General features: G+C 42.6%; 1 protein-coding gene across 3 annotated transcripts in view; it reads left to right on the top strand.

The window, feature by feature from the left end:
* The first annotated feature begins 256 nt into the window (after positions 1-256).
* Positions 257-18764, top strand: part of MCTP2 (multiple C2 and transmembrane domain containing 2) — a 264931-nt gene continuing 246423 nt past the window's right edge. For 2 of the 3 annotated variants that reach the window (XM_017973284.4, XM_002749091.6), the window contains exon 1: positions 2049-2175. The gene's annotated coding sequence lies outside the window, so the exon portion shown is untranslated. Of the gene's footprint in view, positions 352-2048; positions 2176-18764 lie in introns of those variants that run through there. The other variant, XM_054257201.2, reaches the window with a different exon arrangement.

Genomic DNA, 18764 nt, shown 5'->3' with positions numbered 1-18764 from the left:
CCCCGTCTTTATTAAAAAGAGAAAAATTAGCCAGGGCACACACCTGTAATCCCAGCTACTCCGGAGGCTGAGACGGGAGAATCGCTTGAACCCAGGAGACAAATGTTGCAGTGAGCCAAGGTGGCTCCACCTCACTCCAGCGTGGGAGACAAAGCGAGACAAAAACAAAAAACTAGGAAGCTGGGCGGATGAGTGTATTGTGGTGGGAGGGGGAAGTTGTGACCTTAGATTTCTGAGTCTTTAGTTGTTTCACTTTCTATACCATTTAATGATTGAAAAATGCGGTTGGATTGCCGGAACCACAGAACAGGAACTTCACTGGCGCAGGAATTAAGGCAAAAAGCTTTTTGTGTGGGTTCACTTACTATTTTAATTCATTTGTATTCTCAGCTTTAAAGGTATGATTGCTTCTTCTACCTACTGCTCTTTCTCTTCTTCCTTTTGTACTGTTTTCCCCTAACTTCTGTTCTCTCGTAGGTATGGGCCTCAGCTTGCTCTGACTTGACTACTAGACTCAAAGCTTCAGGCAGGTTATTTCATGGTTCTGAGACTTACTTTCCCTGCCTTAAATTAAATTAACGATTTTTTTTTTTTTTTTTTAAGAGACGGAATTTCACTTTGTTGGCCAGTCAGGGTGGTTTCGAATTCCTAACCTCAGGTGATCCACCCACCTCGGCCTCCCAAAGTGCTGGGATTAAAATTAACGATTTTATTAACTGTCTACCGGTGTGTGAAAATTCAATATGATCGCGTTTTACCTGACAATCACAAACTGGTGTGAAGTTGTGTTCCTCAGTGGTAGATATTGTTGTAAGTAGGAATTGCGTGACAATGGCAGCTGTTTTTTATGTCCTCGTGTTTTCTAAATTTTTATCCGCCTTTCCTTCATTTCCTACCTTAGTGTTATTAGCTAACTTTTATTAAGTGGTTACCATGGCCCAGGACACTGTAATGAGGACTTTATGTAAATTACCTAATTATTTTCTCAAAGTATGAGCTAACTAATATTTTAAGCTATTTCATAGCTTAAACGACCAGTTTGTTGAAGTTGAAATTTAGAGAGGTCAAGTGAGCCCGTCCAGTTACACAATCAGTTGCCCAGGTAGAATTTGATTTGAGGTCTTTCTGACGCCAAAACCGGAGCTCTTAATTACCAATGACACCAAGTAAACGCTTCATTTCTCAGCCCCCCTATTCCCAGAGGTCCCATTCCCGTTTTAGGATTATTTTCTGTAACTCTCTTGAATGTAATTTCAAAAATGCATTCTAATCCACCCAAATTCCTGAAGCGCACAGACTCAGCCTCATTAACAGACGGGAAAAGAAACTGACCAGGCAGTGAAACAGCAAACAAAAGTGCAGTAAGACAACTACGGCAGGAAACTGGGGGAAGATAAAGGGAGAAAAAGAAAGCAAGGGAAAGCGGGAACAAATGGCAAATAGTCATTGAGTGAAAAATCGCGCGGGACGGTCATGAGGGGTTTCTGCTGAGTACTCGGGACTCTGGAGGCCAGTTGAGCAGCACGCCGGCCTTAGCTCATAGATGAGGCTCGGAGGCTCAGGAAACAGTTCTGTGGATCTGGGCGGCCACGTTCCACCCACAGTCGGGCACACGTGGCACTGGTTTAACAGGCTGCCTGGCTCAGGTGCCTCTTCCCAGAATCAGGGCGTTACAAAGGGAGGCTGCAGTCTTCCCAGAAGTCTATAGGGACCCACAGGAGCGAAGAGAACCCTTGTGGTTATCCGCGAAGACGGCTTATTATGACTTGACGAGTTTGCAAGCTCATCCTCGTCCTATTTCCTCACTCCGGACTTTTTGGACACACCTTCCTCTTCCTGTGAGCCAACCCAAACGAAGGAGTTACAAGCCATCGCCTTCTACACGCCCAGCTAGTGCCCAGCGCCAAGCACCGCGCCTCCTTGCAACTCCCGGCGGTAGCGCGCGCGCTTGGGTCAGAGGCTGCTCAAAGGTGACGCGCGGCCGCCTCCTCCCCTTGAAGGCGGGGCTCGCCAGGGCGTGGGGGTGCCGAGGAAGTCCGGCGGCCCTCGGTGATGCCTCCGCCCCCGCCGCGTCAGGGTTGCTCCCTGCGCTCCCGAGCGGCGACGGCGGGTCCCTTGCAGGTGAGGAGCGCTCGCCGACCCGGCTCTGCAGCCCCCGAACGCTGCCTCGCACAGGTAAGGGCGGCGCCGGGTTCACCTGGCAGCGAGCGTGGGCCGGGTAGCAGAATCGCCGACTGCTCTTTCCTGGGGGTGGGCATCTTCTCGCAGCCAAAGCTGGGAGTTGGGGACCTGCAGGGTCCAGCATGAGAATTCAGTGGAGCCACTACCCCGGAGCTGCTTGCTGGTTCAGAGATCAGAAAGGTGTCCTGAGGACTGGAGGCAGAAATCCAGGCGTGGCGCACGGGAAGGCGCCTAGGGGAGGGCATCCTGCCCCCGGATTTCTTTGCATTTTAAAGGCCACGCATTGGGTCTCCCCGGGGCGCTCCGGAGTCAGTCACCGCCACAACCCGGACTCCTCCTGCAGAGGTCAGTTCCTCAGCTCAGCTAGGTGGGCTTTGACACGCTCTCTTTTTACAGACCCGGAGGTTCAACTTTCATTCTTTGCGGTGACATATGCTCGGCTACCGAAGGGCAGAAATCCTTGGGATAATTGCGTAGGTAACAGGGTCTCAATCCCGCTAAGAATAAGTAAGTTAAAAATAAAGACGGTGATGGTGGTGGTGCACTTGAGAGGCGATTAGTTTCCGCAATTATTCCCTTAGTGCAGTGTACATTTCTTAAGCAAATGGTGAGCTGACGGCTTTTTTTTTTTTTTTTTTTTTTAAGTGTTTGGGTTGCCAACAAAGAGGTTTTCTCGGGCCTGAACGAACTTCTGTGCGAAGCAGAGGGTTTCAGCCTCCTCTAGCTGCTTACATGAGCCTGGTCTGGAAGGTACAAGGGTGCAAACACCTGAGGTACCAAGCAGCTTCTCAGTGAACCGTGAGACGTTAGAACACCTGCTTCGGGACGTACAGAATTCAGGCACAACTTATTGAGGGATTTCTATGGATTATGATTCCCATAGCTTTCATTTTTTGAGTCAGCAAAATTTCAATTCAACAAATATTTGTTGTATATACCTGTTAATGGACAAACCTCTGAGAGCCGAGGTGGTGCGCCGTTGGGTAGCACAGGTGTTGATCATACGAAGGGGAATTTTAGAGCACGTGCTCCTCACAGGTGGGTGTTTAGAAAGAGACCAAGGGCGCTGCGCTTTGCCTCAGCAGCACCTGTTTAATCGCTGGTTCTAAGGCTGGGCGCGGTGGCTCACGCCTGTAATCCCAGCACTTTGGGAGGCCGAGGCGGGTGGATCACGAGGTCAAGAAATCGAGGCCATCCTGGTCAACAAGGTGAAACCCCGTCTTTACTAAAAATACAAAAATTAGCTGGGCATGGTGGTGTGCGCCTGTAGTCCCAGCTACTCGGGAGGCTGAGGCAGGAGAATTGCTTGAACCCAGAAGGTGGAGGTTGCGGTGAGCCGAGATCGTGCCATTGTACTCCAGTCTGGGTAACAACAGCGAACCTCCGACTCAAAAAAAAAAAAAAAAAAAAAAAAAAAAAAAAGTCGCCGGTGATAAGTATTTAAATGCAGGAAGGATGTAAATCGTTGAAGAGTATCTGTCATTAGCCGGCTCAATCATTCCAAAGCAGTAAGAATGATCAAAACCATGCTTAAAACGAGATGATTAAGAATTAACTTTGCGTCGAGCACCATGTTAGGCACTTTATCTTGTCTATAAAATATGCAAAGTAGATTCTATTCCCCTGTACAGACGAACACTGAGGCAGAGAGGAGTCCAGTCATTTGTACAAGGTCAGTGATGAATTTGGAAATTGCATGTGGCTGTTTCTGTGTGCAGAACTCATACTTTTTCACTATTTCATGCTGTTTCTAAGATGGAGAGTGTAAATCTGGCAGATTTAATGGATATTGGAATTCAAATTTATGTTCATAGACCCTATCTCCTGGGGATTAATCGAGTTGAAGGAGTCCTCAGGAATAACTTGAGGACTGTTTTCATTGCACTTGTGTGGTTAAACTATGACCTACCTGTGACAAGTAGATGAACAGCTACTTTTTTAAAAGATAAAATTTATTATGTGTCTTACCTAACTTATTTTGAAAGGCCTGATATAGCCCAACAGGGCCAGTTAATAAAACTGCTCATGTATTCTCTCTGTGTTACACATGGAAGGAACAGCTAATTTTTATATTATTCATTTGCTTTAATACAGACTCGTGCAGAGGTGAGTTTCTCAGCTGGGCAGGCTTTGAAATCAATTTCAGCTTGATTTCTCCTTATAACTACAAGATGATTAGAGGTCTCTGTTGTCACCTGGAAAGAATTTTGTGTTTGTGCAAATCTATGCTCACACACAAATATATTCATTTTTTAAAAACTATATATGTTTTTCCTTAAACCTTTTTTCCAGAAGTGTAGACTACTACAATGTGGTGATCTAGTGAAGAATCACATTCCTTATTTGACTTTTGAGTAAAGGATTTATAACAACTCGTCAATTCAAGTGCATGTAAACTAGAACAGTAATTTTTAAATTACAATTATTATACCGTGGAGAATGGAAAGTGAGTGAAAATAGTTCTCTGAATTCAAATAATATATTTTGTCATGGAGAACACTTGCTTTGTTAAGACTTTCCTTGTAATTGTTGGTAATTACACACAAATGGAAAGGATTTTATATTTAAATTACCTTGAAATGTTGCCAGTTAACTGTTAAGAAAAGGCTTTGCCTGTGATGGAAGGATCAGGTAGAATGTTTTGCCTCTATCAATCTTGGCGCAGATTTTTTTTTTCTCTATCTTCACCTGGTGGTGAAACTAATGACACACCTTAAACTTCTCTTTAGAAGAGGCATTAAATCCTTACTAGGAGGTATTTTAAAAGTGGGCCTGACTTGGTAAGTTGTTCTCACGGGGAGCCAGGGCCTGTGATGAAGGAGCAGAGTATATAGGGATTGTGAAGCAGGGGCAGATATAAGTTTTGTGAGGCCTGAAAGGTAAACAATTTGGAGACCTTCTTTAAGAAAATTAATACAAAATTAGTGTGAAAGTGAATATGTGTTTAAAATAAGAAAAAGAGATGATGACAGTTTGCTGGAGATTTCTGCCTTGTTTCTGTGGAGATTTTGAGCAGTTTACCAGAAAAGCTTACAAAAGCAGGCATGCTGATTGCAATTTGGCTTCCTCTCTCTCTGAGAACACTCAGCATCTCCCAGCAGCTTGTCACACCCATGGGGGCCCCTGCTAGTGAGAGGCCCAAAGATGAAGCTCTGTTACCTTCAAAGAGTGAGAGGGAAGGTTGTGTTTAAAGGCAAAGGACTCATGCTCCCTTGAGCAGAGAAGAGACAGCTGGATGGGATGGCAGAGACACTCTGGACACTCTTGTCCAATGAACAATTCTGAGAGCTGGTCTTCAAGGCTTTCCAGGTTGGTTGGTTTCTCAGGGGTGCCTTTGGCCATTGACTTTTCTATCCATCAGTTACCATTTATTGGGAGTTTTCTGTTGTCCCAAGTCATGAGTCAGGTGAAATCCTGATTGTTGGGAACTCCCAGTCTCATGGAGCTGATTTCATTGATCACAGTACATTGTTATAGGCTTGCATAGAGATGCCATGGGAGCCCTGGAGGGCTTTTGATGCTGGAGCTGAGTTGGAGTTACTGAGATGGAGTCCAGGAAGATCATTCTAAGTGAGCAGAGAGCCATTAAAAGCCCTGGTGGTAGCTGGGCAAGGTGGCTCATGCCTGTATCTGGGCACTTTGTGAGGCTGAGTGGGGTGGATCACCTGAAGTCAGGAATTTGAGACCAGCCTGGCCAACATGGTGAAACCCCATCTCTACTAAAAATAAAAAAAAATTAGCTGGATGTGGTGGCAGCACCTGTAATCCCAGCTGCTTGGGAGGCTGAGGCGGTAGAATTGCTAGCACCTGGGAGGTGGAGGTTGCAGTGAGCCGAGATCACACCATGCATTCCAGCCTGGGCAACAAAGCAAAACTCCGTCTCGGGGCGGGGGGCGGTGGGAGCCCTGGTGGTTTGGACCCATGCATTCTCCTCCACTGATGCCGTGATGTCCTTTAGTCAGTGTTTCTTAACATGTCCTTCCAGTACAGCAGCACCTGCATATCTGAGATTAACTTGTTAGAAATTTGTGTTTCAGGCTCCCCACATTAGGAGCTCTGCCTCTACAGCACAGTAATCTGTATTTTCAGAAGCCCTCCAGGTGATTCTGGTATATGCTCCAATCTGAGAACCATTAGTCTTAATATTTAAAAGAACAGATAGGGCATGGAATCCCTTATTGAGCTTACCCATAGGGATTGAAATTAATACTAATATATTAGTGTCGTACTATAATAATTTGTATTACTATCACTAACATTTATTGAGCACTCAGGTTGTGCCAGGCATTTTGCTAAGAAACACGAACTCTAAATTTTCATCACAAACCCTGGATAAGGCAGGGCTACAATCACCTGGACTTACCTGTGAGAAAACAGAGAGAGGAAATTATCCATAGTCACACAAATGGAAAGTGGTTCGGCCAGGATTCAAGCACAGGCTGTCTGGTGTTAGAACCTTCCTTCTCTTTTGTCTTGCCTGGGAGAGGTCTCACAGATGCCACTGTGTGTGTTGGCATTGGGTGAGAAGTCTGGAAGGCAGGCTTGGGATTGCTTGGGATGCATGTACTGAACAGTCCTAGTCATTTGCTGGCTACTGTGGTTAAGAATTTTTTTATTAGACATAAATTCCCAAACTAGGAAGGAGGAACGTTACTGTCATTCATTCCTAGTGCAAACTTTTAAAACTATGAGTGAATGGACATTTTTTCCATATGAATGATTACATCACATGGAAACACCATTAAGGGCCCATATGGATTATTCAGCGGAGAGTGTTGCTGGTGATTATGGCCTTGCTTAGGAATGCTGGGATTTGATATGATTATTAGACAGAGGCCTGTCTCCTAGAGGCCAAACTCCTCCCCAGGCCACAGAGGACTTGAAGGTGATGTTGTGTTTGTTCATTGTTTTGGAAGGTATTCAAAAGAGCTGTGCCTTGTTCTATTACAGTTGTTTTTTTTCCAGTAAAAAAAAAAGTTGCCCATGATTTCACTTCTTTCTCTCTCTCTCTCTCTCTCTCTCTCTCTGTTTTCTTTTTTTTACAAAATAACCCCATGGTGTCAGGCAGTATGAGTAAGAATATGTTGACATGGATGTGTGTGTGAGTACATAGATTGATGGTTTGCTCTCGGTTTTAACCCTAAGGTTGCTGTGCATTTACTTCCCCTCTGGAAAAAAGTTTAGGCAAACATTAATTTGAGTTTATGGTAGGCAGCAGAATCGAATTCTGAGAATGCCAGCTGTCTTATCTATGCATTCATTCAGGTGGTCACTGATTGCCTGCCTATGTTGTGCTAAATATTATGTTAGGCCCCAGAAGAGATACGGTGTGACCAAAACAGACATGATCCCCATGGACTGGAATAGAAGTCCTTGTAGTGCGGTGTTATGGGAGAACAGCGTGGATGCCCTCCCTCTGGCATCCACAGTGAGTCAGCAGGAAAGGCACTAAGAAGTTATTGTAGGTCAGGAGGGAGGTAGGTTACTTGGGCTGGATTAAGGCCTAAGGTAGTGGAGGTGTGGTGGGATTTGAGCAGTAATTAGGAAGATTACACAGGTGACCAGGTGGAGCTAGGTGATGAGAGAGAGAGAGGGAGGTGCTGGGCCTGAGATCAGGTTTGACCTTGGACTGCTGGCTTGGTACCAATAACATAAATGAGTATTGGAGGAGGAGAAGCCTCTGTTCAGAGAATGATGACCTTTATGGACACTGAGTCTGAAATGTCTGGATAATCCCAAGGTAGAGATTTTAGGTGGATAATTGGATTGGATAAAAGTCTGCACTCCAGGAAAGAGGTTGTCGGTATAGAGATTGGAAATAACGAGCCTTTAGATGGTAATCGAATAATTAACTAATTATCAACTGATTGAATAATGCATTGCTATAACAACTGAATAAGTCAATAGACTGGATTCATTCTTTAGAGGTAGAGATGAATTCTCCACTCCCTTGGCCTTTGATATATTTGAGCCTGGAATCTGGTTGGTGGGAGGAAAAGCAAACGGGAGCCTTTGAAAGCAGTTGAGGATAGGACTAAACTCTGATTTTATCTTGCTCAAATTCCTATCTAAAGGGTCTAGGGGGTCATGCCCTATAAACTATAAATTCTTATCAGATGAGTTTTATTTAACCCTGTATATTATGACTTACTTTCCAACCTGAGCCTGGTATGACATTACATGACAAAGAAGTAGAAATATTTTACCCCCAAAACATGTTTCTTTGCCATATTTAGAAATGGTCCTGCAAAGCTGTCCTTCGGGGGGAGACAAGGGCATCTGTAAAAATTCTCTGTTAACATAGCTAGATCTTTTTCTTCCATGCCCTCCCTATCCTGAAGAGATTAAGTAGAGTCTAGCACCTTTTAAGGCCTGAATAGGAAATACTGGTCATTTGTTAACTCTAAGGGCAGCCACTGTAAGTCTTCACAATTTTTTATCTTAGGCTGAACATTTCCTTTCTATTGATCCCAGGTCTTTAGACAAACTCAACCAATTGTCAATTAGAAAATGTTTACATTGATCTATAGCCTGGAAGCCTCCCTGCCTGCTTTGAGTTGTCCTGCCTTTCTGAACCAAACCAATGTATCACTTAACTGTATTTGATTGGTGTCTTATGCCTTCCTAAAATATATAAAACCGGGCTGTACCCCAACCACCTTGGGCATATGTTCTCAGGACCTCCTGAGAGCTGTGTCACGGGCCTTGGTCACTCATATTTGACTCAGAGTAAATCTCTTAAAATATTTTAGAGTTTGACTCTTTGCTTTGACACAGGGGAGTGAGGAGTGAACAAGGAGGTTGTTGAAAGCTAGTGTTCAGAATTTGAGCCCATATGATTTTTATGAGGTAAAACGTTTGTCATATATCCTTTTAACTTGTTATTTTCTGTTATAAAAACACAGTTTTAATTTATTTATATCATATATCACAAATGAATCATATCATTTTGTATATTGTATAGATTGGCCAGTGCTGGTTTGGAGCAGATGTTAGAATATTAATTTTTATATAGAATAGATAGGTTTTCTTAGGTGGTCCAAGTAGAAGGCTTTTTAAAAATATGTGCTAAAAAGTAGCTAGAAGGGGAAAAAAATACTCTTTTATCCACAAACTATTCACTGAAAATGTGCTATACATGTCCTGTGCTGAAACTTTAGGAATAAAACAAATAGATCCCCATTTCCTCAGAGCTTACAGTTTAGAGGGGAGGCCAGACAAGTTCACAAGTGATTACAAAGAAGTGCGCTGTTTGCTAAGGGTGAGGGACAGGGTGCTATGAGAACAGGTGGTAAAGTCCACTTCCAGAGGCAGCACCACCTAGGCCTGGCAGGAAGGAGATGGAGAAGCACAGAGGGAGTGTTTTGAGAAATCAATGGATGGATGCCTTTGAGGAACTGAAAATAAGCTTTGTTAATGACAAGTTGTTAGTAAGTGGGAATAATCATGAGAGATATGCAAACTGATGGGGAAAAACTAAAAGGAAGGTATTAAACCTCTCTGTGTAACCGTGCCCATGTTCTGTGAAGTGTTTTGAAGAATCCCAGATACAGTGGAGTTGACAGTGCAAAAAAACAAAAACACAAGAAAACCTAAAAACAAAAACACCAAAATTAAAAACAGAAACCCCAGAATCAAAAACAAACATGATTGTGTAATACTTTTTTTAAGGTGATGGTTAAAGAACTACTTTTAGCATTATGAAATGTGTTTGGATTTAGTCTGAGAACTTGGATAAGATTACCATCATATGGAAACTTATAACCTTATAACTTGAATGAAGTCACCCAGCTTGTTGGAAATCAAGCCTGTATCTTTTTTTTTTTAACTTTCCATCAAAAAAACATTGTATTTCTTGGACCACAATAACCATTATTGCTATAATAATCTGGCTTAATGTAAAGGGTCTGTCTCTCTATGCTTCGCTTCCTTGGTTTACAGTCTGGAAATGAACTTAGGGCTCAGCTATTCCATCTCCGGTTGCCCCTTCATGAATAATCTGAAGCCCAGGAGTGCTGCAGGCTCGATTATTGTTTTCACTGGGTCAATGGGTGAAGCATCTGTCGGGTAGAATCTGTCCTGAGTTCCTTGTCCTACAGCGACAATGCTTCCCTTGAAGGGTTCTTGTTTGTTATTGAAATAGGCCCAATAATTAATGTTCTCCAGCTCCTTTCAGTCTTTACTTACCTAAGTTCCCTCCCCTGTCTTCCTTATCTCCTCTTTGGTATGTGTTTCATCTACTTTTTCCTACATTCTGCTGTTTTGAATTCTGTAGGAGTCCTTGGCAAAAATTGCCTTCAGCATTTTAGGCCTGTCTAAACAGGTAGGATTTATCTGACATTTATTTCACTCCCTTAAGCCTCATGTGAGCTGGCACACACATGCAGCTTTGGCAAAGAATGAGAAAGAAGCTTCTTCGGAAGTTTTCTCTGTTAACATTTGAACCAAAAGACAGGGCGGGGCTTGGAAAATATCTGGTGAATTGTTTTTAGATGTCATGAACTATTTATGTGCCCCCAGATAACGTTTGATCAGATAGGTGTGGCCCTGTCCAGTAACAACAGATTGGCATTTGGTCCTTTATTAACTACTTCCTCCAACTTCCTTTCCAAAGCCATGTGTCAATTTCTAGTATTCTCACTATGAGCCCAAGATCAGGGGTTATTACTCTATTGTTTAGTTATTGTGTTCAGTTGTCAGGCTGTGCCATTTCATTGGTAGTTTTTTTTCTTTTTTTTTTTTTTTTTCAGTAGAAGTTCTTGCTTTTCCTAGTTTACAGGACCCACAGATTTAGCTGCTGTATATTTTATTTTGTGTGCCAGCTACCTGATATTTCTGAGCCTCTAGGCAGTGGTAGCATTACCTTAGTCATGCTAATCCTCTTAGGAAGCCTACTACTTACGAATTATACCCATTTTACCGAAGGGAACACTGAGGCTCAGAAACCTGTAACCTGCACAAGGTCACCCAACTGGTTGGAAATCAGGCCCATGTATTTCTTTTTACTTTCCTCTCCTGTTATTTGATCTACTGCTGTTTCAATCATTTCAACCATTGCACTCTGTTTTGCATCGCAGGGAAATTATTTCACAAGACTTGAGGGGTTCCAAGACCTGTTCCAACTAAGATTTCAGAAATTCCTCTACCTCCTGAGTTTGAGCTGTTCTTTGCATTCCCAGGCTCAATGCAAAGGTGAAATCCTTCATGACAGGCGAGGCTTTAAATCCACATCCATGTAGTCTTGGAATCCTGCTAAACCCTGTTGTGGAGATAAATGCAGCATGGTCTTGGTAAATGTCATTTTAGAGCAGTTTCCTGCCAGATGACTGTGTATATATGAAGCTGGGTAATCTGGAAATGTCTTTATCTGATCCAAGTTATGCTGTAAACACGATTGTAACAAAGCTGGCAATCACATCTAAATATTACGACACTTAATTCCTATGTCTTCATGTGAGAACAACTTCATTGTGTTTTTATGTTTTTAAATGATGTAAACTTTTAAAGATATTCAGATGTTGGTATTTCAAACCCGAGGAAAAATGCTTGTGGTGCTACTGATTAGATCAAGGTACTTTTTTTGTATGTATTTATTATTAGCACGAGGACACATTTATCAAATAAGATCTTTTCAGAATCCAGAGTATACAAATGTGGTGGATGTTTTGGTTATCGTGGTCTTGGAGAAGCTGGGGTTACTTCTCTGAATACTTACCACTTATCCCCAGCAGAGCTTTTGAGATCTCTCCTGGGGACTCTCCTTTAGTTTTGCGTAGAGTCTGTGGCCTTTCTAGGATGTGACAGCAGATGCTGAAGCTGGTGTGAGTGGTAGTGGAAAGTGGTGGGAGAATGTAACTAATACTCCCTGGCACCCTGTAATGTGATGTCCCAGGCCCAGCCTCGTGCTTTTGAGAACAGTCATCAGCGTCGTTTATATTCATTCCAGTGAGAAGCCAGTGCTTGTATCATACTTTAGGAATGGTCATTTTATATTTTTGTTTCGCCTATTTTCTAGTGTAAATTTTGCTGACCAATCTGGATGTCTTGTTTGTGCGATTTTGGTTGTTTCTGTGGTTTGTGGTAACATTATAAGTCTTTCCAGTCAGAAAACCAGCTCTTGCCTGTCAATTTTTTTTTTTTTTTCCCTGAGACGGATTCTTGTTCTGTCACCAGTCTGGAGTACAGTGGTGCGATCTCGGGTCACTGCAACCTCCACCACCCAGGTTCAAGTGATTCTCCTGCCTCAGCCTCCCGAGTAGCTGGGACTACAGGTGCACTGTACCACACCCAGCTATTTTTTTTGTATTTTTAGTAGAGACAGGTTTCCACCGTGTTGGCCAGAATGGTCTTGATCTCCTGACCTCGTGATCTGCCCACCTCAGCCTCCCAAAGTGCTGGGATTACAGGCATGAGCCACCATATCTGGCCTGCCTGTCAATATTTTTTTGTTAGTGGTTGTGGGTCAAAGCTGACTGACTTAGTACTTACAAAGCATTTGTATTATTGCCGCTTTTTAAATTATGTGGTTAAGCAGAAGATAAAAACAGTATAGAACAATCTTTTTGACATACACATGTAATTTATACTAGGTACTGGTGTATGAATACATATATGTGTATTTTTTTTTTCTGGAAATGAGTGCTAGAAACTTACTAGAGATTCGTTTGTGGAGATGGTCTAGTTTGAGCTAAGTCACTTTTCATCCTGTGCCTCTAGGTACAATTACAGTTTCCTAAGGCATACCCACCTTAAGAAAAAAAAAGTTACCAGGTTCAATTCAGTGGCGAGATAATAAGGCTTTTTATTTTTGTCTTTAAATGTCATTTAAAAAAAAATTATCCTTGGACCTGAGAATATTAAACAGACTTTGAATTTGTTTAACATTGTATAGTTTTTTTTGTTTTTTTTTTTTTTTTATTTGAGACGGAGTTTCTCTCTTGTTACCCAGGCTAGAGTGCAATGGCGCAATCTCGGCTCACCGCAACCTCCGCCCCCTGGGTTCAGGCAATTCTCCTGCCTCAGCCTCCCGAGTAACTGGGACTACAGGCACGCGCCACCGTGCCCAGCTAATTTTTTGTAATTTTTAGTAGAGACGGGGTTTCACCATGTTGACCAGGATGGTCTCGATCTGTTGACCTCGTGATCCACCTGCCTCGGCCTCCCAAAGTGCTGGGATTACAGGCTTGAGCCACCGCATTGTATAGTTTTTTTAAAAGTCTGGAATTTATCATCAGATTTTATTAGGCAGTTTCTTTATTTGAGATCAGGAGAATTAGAACTACAGCATACGGTTGTTGAAATGATTAAGGAGAGAAGAGGTTCCAAGTTATTCTCTCCATTCAACAAGCTTTCCTGGAGGCCACTTCTCATGGGGTAGGCTCAGAGTGGGACCACTTAAAAAACTTCTGCCCCAGTCATCTGAGGTTAGGAGTTCAAGACCAGCCTGGCCCACATGGAGACCCCCATCTCTACTAAAAATACAGAAATTAGCTGGGCATGGTGGTGTGCGCCTATAATCCTAGCTACTCAGGAGGCTAAGGCATGATTGCTTGAATCTGGAAGGTGGAGGTTGCAGTGAGCCACTGCACTCCAGCTTGGGCAATAGAGTGTGACTCAGTCTCAAACAAACACACAAACTTCCACCTCAGTGAGCAAGTTATGAAGGCCTACACTATGGCTCCCTCAAACCACCTTGTTACTGGGGAAAGTCTAGGTTTTGAATTCAGACAAACCCTGGTTTAAATACTAGTTCTGCCATATATTAGCTGTAGGACTTTGACATCTCTGGAACTCAGGTTTCTCATTTGTAAGATGGAGATGAAAATACTTTGGGATGCCTGTGGATGTTAGTAAAAATACATGTAGACTGCCTTGCACATAATAGATACTTCATAAATTTTATTATTCAAGGAAAAGAGGGAGTCTGGATCTTCATAATAAGCAAATCTACAGAGGTTTTGTAAATGTGTGCCTGCGATGTTATGGCAGCTTTCCCAGTGATCAGACATCTGTGCAGTGCTGAGGTTTTGTTCTACATTGACTTCTAACCAGGATAAGGCTAAGAAAGCATGGCAGGACCTGATTCTAAATTACAGTATTAAAAGAAAAAAACAAGGCATATTTTTGTGCCAGTAACAACTTAAAAAAATCCAGTCTATTTACCTAATTTGAGGCTGTTACTTTTAGAGATGAGATGCTAGATATTGAAAATTTTTTTAACTTTAGATTTTTATTTTCATTTTTAAGATTTTTGTTTCTTTTGCATTTTAAACTAAGTTTTGAGGTTAGAAAGCGAGTATTGGACATGCACAAATATTGGCAGTGCTGGGTTTAGAGGTTTCTTGGTAATGACAGTATAATTTGATGAAAGTCTGGCCACTTCTGGGGTTAGCTGACAGTGTTTCTCATATATATACATACACACATCATGTATGTGTATATATATGTGTGTGTGTGTGTGTGTGTATGTATGTATGTATATATATAGTAACAGCTTAAATTGATAGGTCAAACAGCTTAAATTGAAAATTTCTATTCAAGGAAAACAGGGAGTCTGGATTCTTCATAATAAGCAAATCTACAGAGGTTTGGATATATATATACACGTGTGTGTGTGTGTGTGTGTGTGTGTGTGTGTATATGTAGTCAAGAGTACCTTTGAAGGCTTTGGGAAGTGAAATGTAATCAGTGGCATCATTGGTGCACACACCTCCATTTCTGATTGCTCCCCTCACCACCCAGCCAAAAATATTGATTAGCTATGGTTTCACATTTAAATAGGGCACTAGAGCAAAAGGAAATGATTCCTAGTTTCAAAAACTTGTCTTCTTGGAGTGTCAAGCTTCATCTTCATGAAAAGATTATTAGCAGTAACCTCTTGGGAGCAGAGAGGATTTTAAAGGCAGACGAGGTCTGTGCAGGCTGAGAGTGGGGAGGGGAAATGTGGCTTGAGTCTGGAAGAACAGGAGGGACTGGCTATCAAAGGCTTGGCGAGCTTGAAGGGGAGGGGTCGTCACTGTTCTCTCTGTTCCTCTCACATTCTGTAGCCTCTTGGAACATTGCTGTACGACCCTTGACAATGCTCTGTCTATTTGGAATGGACACAGAAACAGTCACTCACAGGAAATGAGGTTTCAAAGACTGAAGGACAGGTGGCTTCAAGGTCAAGCGTGTGGAGCTGGGCTGATGGGCCTGAATTTTAGCTCTACTGTGTAGTAACTGTTTCATTGGGAAAGTTACTTAAGCTCTCTGTGCCTCGGTTTATTCATCAGTGAAATGAGGCTTCTGATAGTACCTGTCCTATAATCCTTATGAGTGCTTAGTACCTGATGCCTGAGACATCATAGGCTCCCTTTAAGGAGAAGCGGCAGTGGCTGATGCTCTTGTTGTTTGGTGGAGAGACTCATTTAACTTTAATATCCTATAATGTGTCATGTTTACCTCCCTTAATGGAACCCAATAATTATTTCATATTTAAAAACTCATTTGCAGCATTTTAGCTCAGTGGGAAGATGGGTTGGGATGTTTTAAATCATTCTAAGCCTTTGTTCTAGCTGGAGCTCTATGAAATGGGTTGCAAAATCCACAGACTGAGAAATGATAGAAAACTAGGGAAAGTTCATTTGGGAATTATCAATTTAAGCTGTTAGATGATAACATCCACTTCATTGCGCACTGGCATTGATGGAATCCAAGTGGTGGAGGAAAATCGATTTAACCTTTTTAAAAGATGATGGTTTTAATATTGATGTGTCCTTCACCTTTTCATTTGAGAGATGCTACTATAATGGAATGCCTTATAAATACTAATGTGTGCTGACTGCCATCTTTGATTGTAACTCCTTTGAATATTTTGAGACGGAAACTCCCATGATCTGGACAAATGTCACATTAATGCATCCCAGACAAGTTGAGAAATATATATGTTAAATGAACTATGCTTCACATGAGTCTAGGAAGTATTCCTTAATTTATAGTTAAAAAATCTTTGTAGATTCACAGGCCAAAAAAAAAAAAAGGGCTTAGGAAGTGTGTGTGTGAGAGTGTATGTGATTCCTTTTAATTCATCTGCAGCTGTTTTTTTCCTCATTTGATTGAGACATGTGGGTCAGTTCAGAGGTCATTGGATACACATCGATCAGCTCCTCATGAGTGCTTCCTGGGTGCCTCACCTGCTGCGCTTTCTTTTTTTCTTCTTTTTTTGAGATGGAGTCTTGTTCTGTCACCTAGGTGGCTGGAGTACAGTAGTGTGATCTCCGCTCACTGCAATGTCTGCCTCCTGGGTTCAAGCCGTTTAGCCTCCTCAGTAGCTGGGATTACAGGCATGTGCCACCGCACCAGCTAATTTTTGTATTTTTAGTGGAGACGAGGTTTCACCATGTTGGCCAGGCTAGTCTTGAACTCCTGACCTCCTGATCTGCCCACCTCGGCCTCCCAAAGTGCTGGGATTACAGACGTGATCCACCGCGCCCAGCCACCTGCTACCCTTTCTTAGTCCCAACATGCTGGGAAATTCCAACTGTCCCCATGATCCCTTTCAGGACTGAAAAGGACTCTGCCAATTGAGATCCAAATGTTAATAGAAAGAGGGGACAGAGGTCTTGGCTTTAGACTTCTGCTGCCATGCCCATTTCTAGGATCCTTCAATTTTTGGTTGACAGTGTCTGAGATCACTTATGTGGGCCTCAGTCTGTTGTGGAGTTCAGGATCTTCATTGTCAATCTGTTGATTGTGATTTTATAAATGTGTTAAGAGGAGTGGGTCATTCCATTATGAAATGATTGGGAAAAACCAGATGGAATGTCCAAGCAGATAAGAAGAGCTGTGTCCTCCGGTGGCTCAAGCCTGTAATCCCAGCACTTTGGGAGGCCGAGGCGGGTAGATCACGAGGTCAAGAGATGGAGACCATCCTGGTCAACAAGGTGAAACCCCATCTCTACTACAAATACAAAAAATTAGCTGGGCGTGGTGGCGCGTGCCTGTAATCCCAGCTACTGGGGAGGCTGAGGCAGGAGAATTGCCTGAACCCAGGAGGCGGAGGTTGCGGTGAGCCGAGATCGCACCATTGCACTCCAGCCTGGGTAGCAAGAGCGAAACTCCGCCTCAAAAAAAAAAAAAAAAGAGCTGTGTCCTCACCATAGTTTACTCCTTGGCCTCCAATAAGACTGATGGTCATTACTAATTTAATGCCTGCATAAAAAGCTGCCCTATATTTTATCAGAGCAATAAATATATACTACACAACATGTTTTTCAAAAAAGTTTAACAGTTGTGAGATAAGATGATGTACTGCACTAGTCTCTAGGCAGGCTTGGATTTCTAGTACCTATTCAGTCATGATGTTAATAAAATGAATTATCTTCTGAATTCATTCATTTGTTCCTTCCATGAAAACTTAATTGCAATGTGCTAGGTAATGATGTGGACTAGGCAAATCTCATCTCTGCCCTTCAGGGCACTTACATTATTGCGGGGTGGTATTGAGGAGTAGATTAGGAGACTAAGTAAATAAACTAACAAGATAATGTTGGGTCCTTAGGGCCACGGAGAAGGTGAGGTGTGACGAGATTATGACATGGAGGTGCTGCTTCACCTTAGAAGCTCAGGATTAGAGGTTAGAGTTGGCTTAGAACTTGCTAACGAGGTGATTCCTGATGTGGGACCTGAAAGAGCAGCCAGGTTTTTGATCTGTACAAAGGTCATATTATATAACTAGCAGCCTTGAAAAGAAAAAAATGCGTCCACCTGCACCCCAAGTGTTTGATGCACCCATTTTCTCCTTATGCTAGGTCTCCAGCGGTATACATACATTACACAGGCATTACCCTTCCACCAAGTAGGACGGAACCATCTCGAAATAATGAGCCTCTCCCAGACGAGGACTTGACTGTGGCTCAGTAGAGCCTACCCTTTTTCACACAAACCAAATTGGTCGAACTTTGCTTCTAATGAGAGCTAGTTCTGTGTCTACTTTCCAGTTGCATTGGCCAGTCAGGTAAGCCTAGAGCTGTGGCCAGGTTGCTTTAACTTCCCTTTCATGCCGAAAATATACGCTTTCACTTGTTGCTTTTAGCTCTCTGTAAATGCCACACTGTCCTGTCAGTCTCAGGCTACAAGATCCTGCCTGTTGTGTCAAGACATCTACTGGAAATTAGAGCTGCTTCTACTTTCAGTCTGAATCTTTTCAACACTGGATTCTTAAAGCCTTATTCTGTGATTTATGAAATTTGAATTGTTTGGTGGACAGTGAACCAAAACAGACAGTGAGGCTTTGCAAAGGTGCAAGTGTCTTAAGCACCTTTCCTGCTCGATCTGTGGAAACTTACCTGGTGGTATAAACCCTGCCACAGTGGCTTACACAGGTTCTCTGTTTCCCATTGATTAACTCAGTATAGACCAGTATGCTTTGGGTCCTTAGAGTCAGAATGAATGGTAATACAGAATTATTAGGAAAGCAGACATTTACTGAATTAAATGTTAAGCTTACATGCTATTCAAGCATTTGTGTTGTGCAGATAGATGCCTGTACTGATTGTTCTCCCTCTGGAGCTGCTGTTGTGTGCAGAGATGATAAACATAATACT

The sequence above is a fragment of the Callithrix jacchus genome, chromosome 6, assembly GCF_049354715.1.
Source record: "Callithrix jacchus isolate 240 chromosome 6, calJac240_pri, whole genome shotgun sequence".
Taxonomy (NCBI): domain Eukaryota; kingdom Metazoa; phylum Chordata; class Mammalia; order Primates; family Cebidae; genus Callithrix; species Callithrix jacchus.
This window is presented reverse-complemented; position numbering and strand designations above follow the sequence as displayed.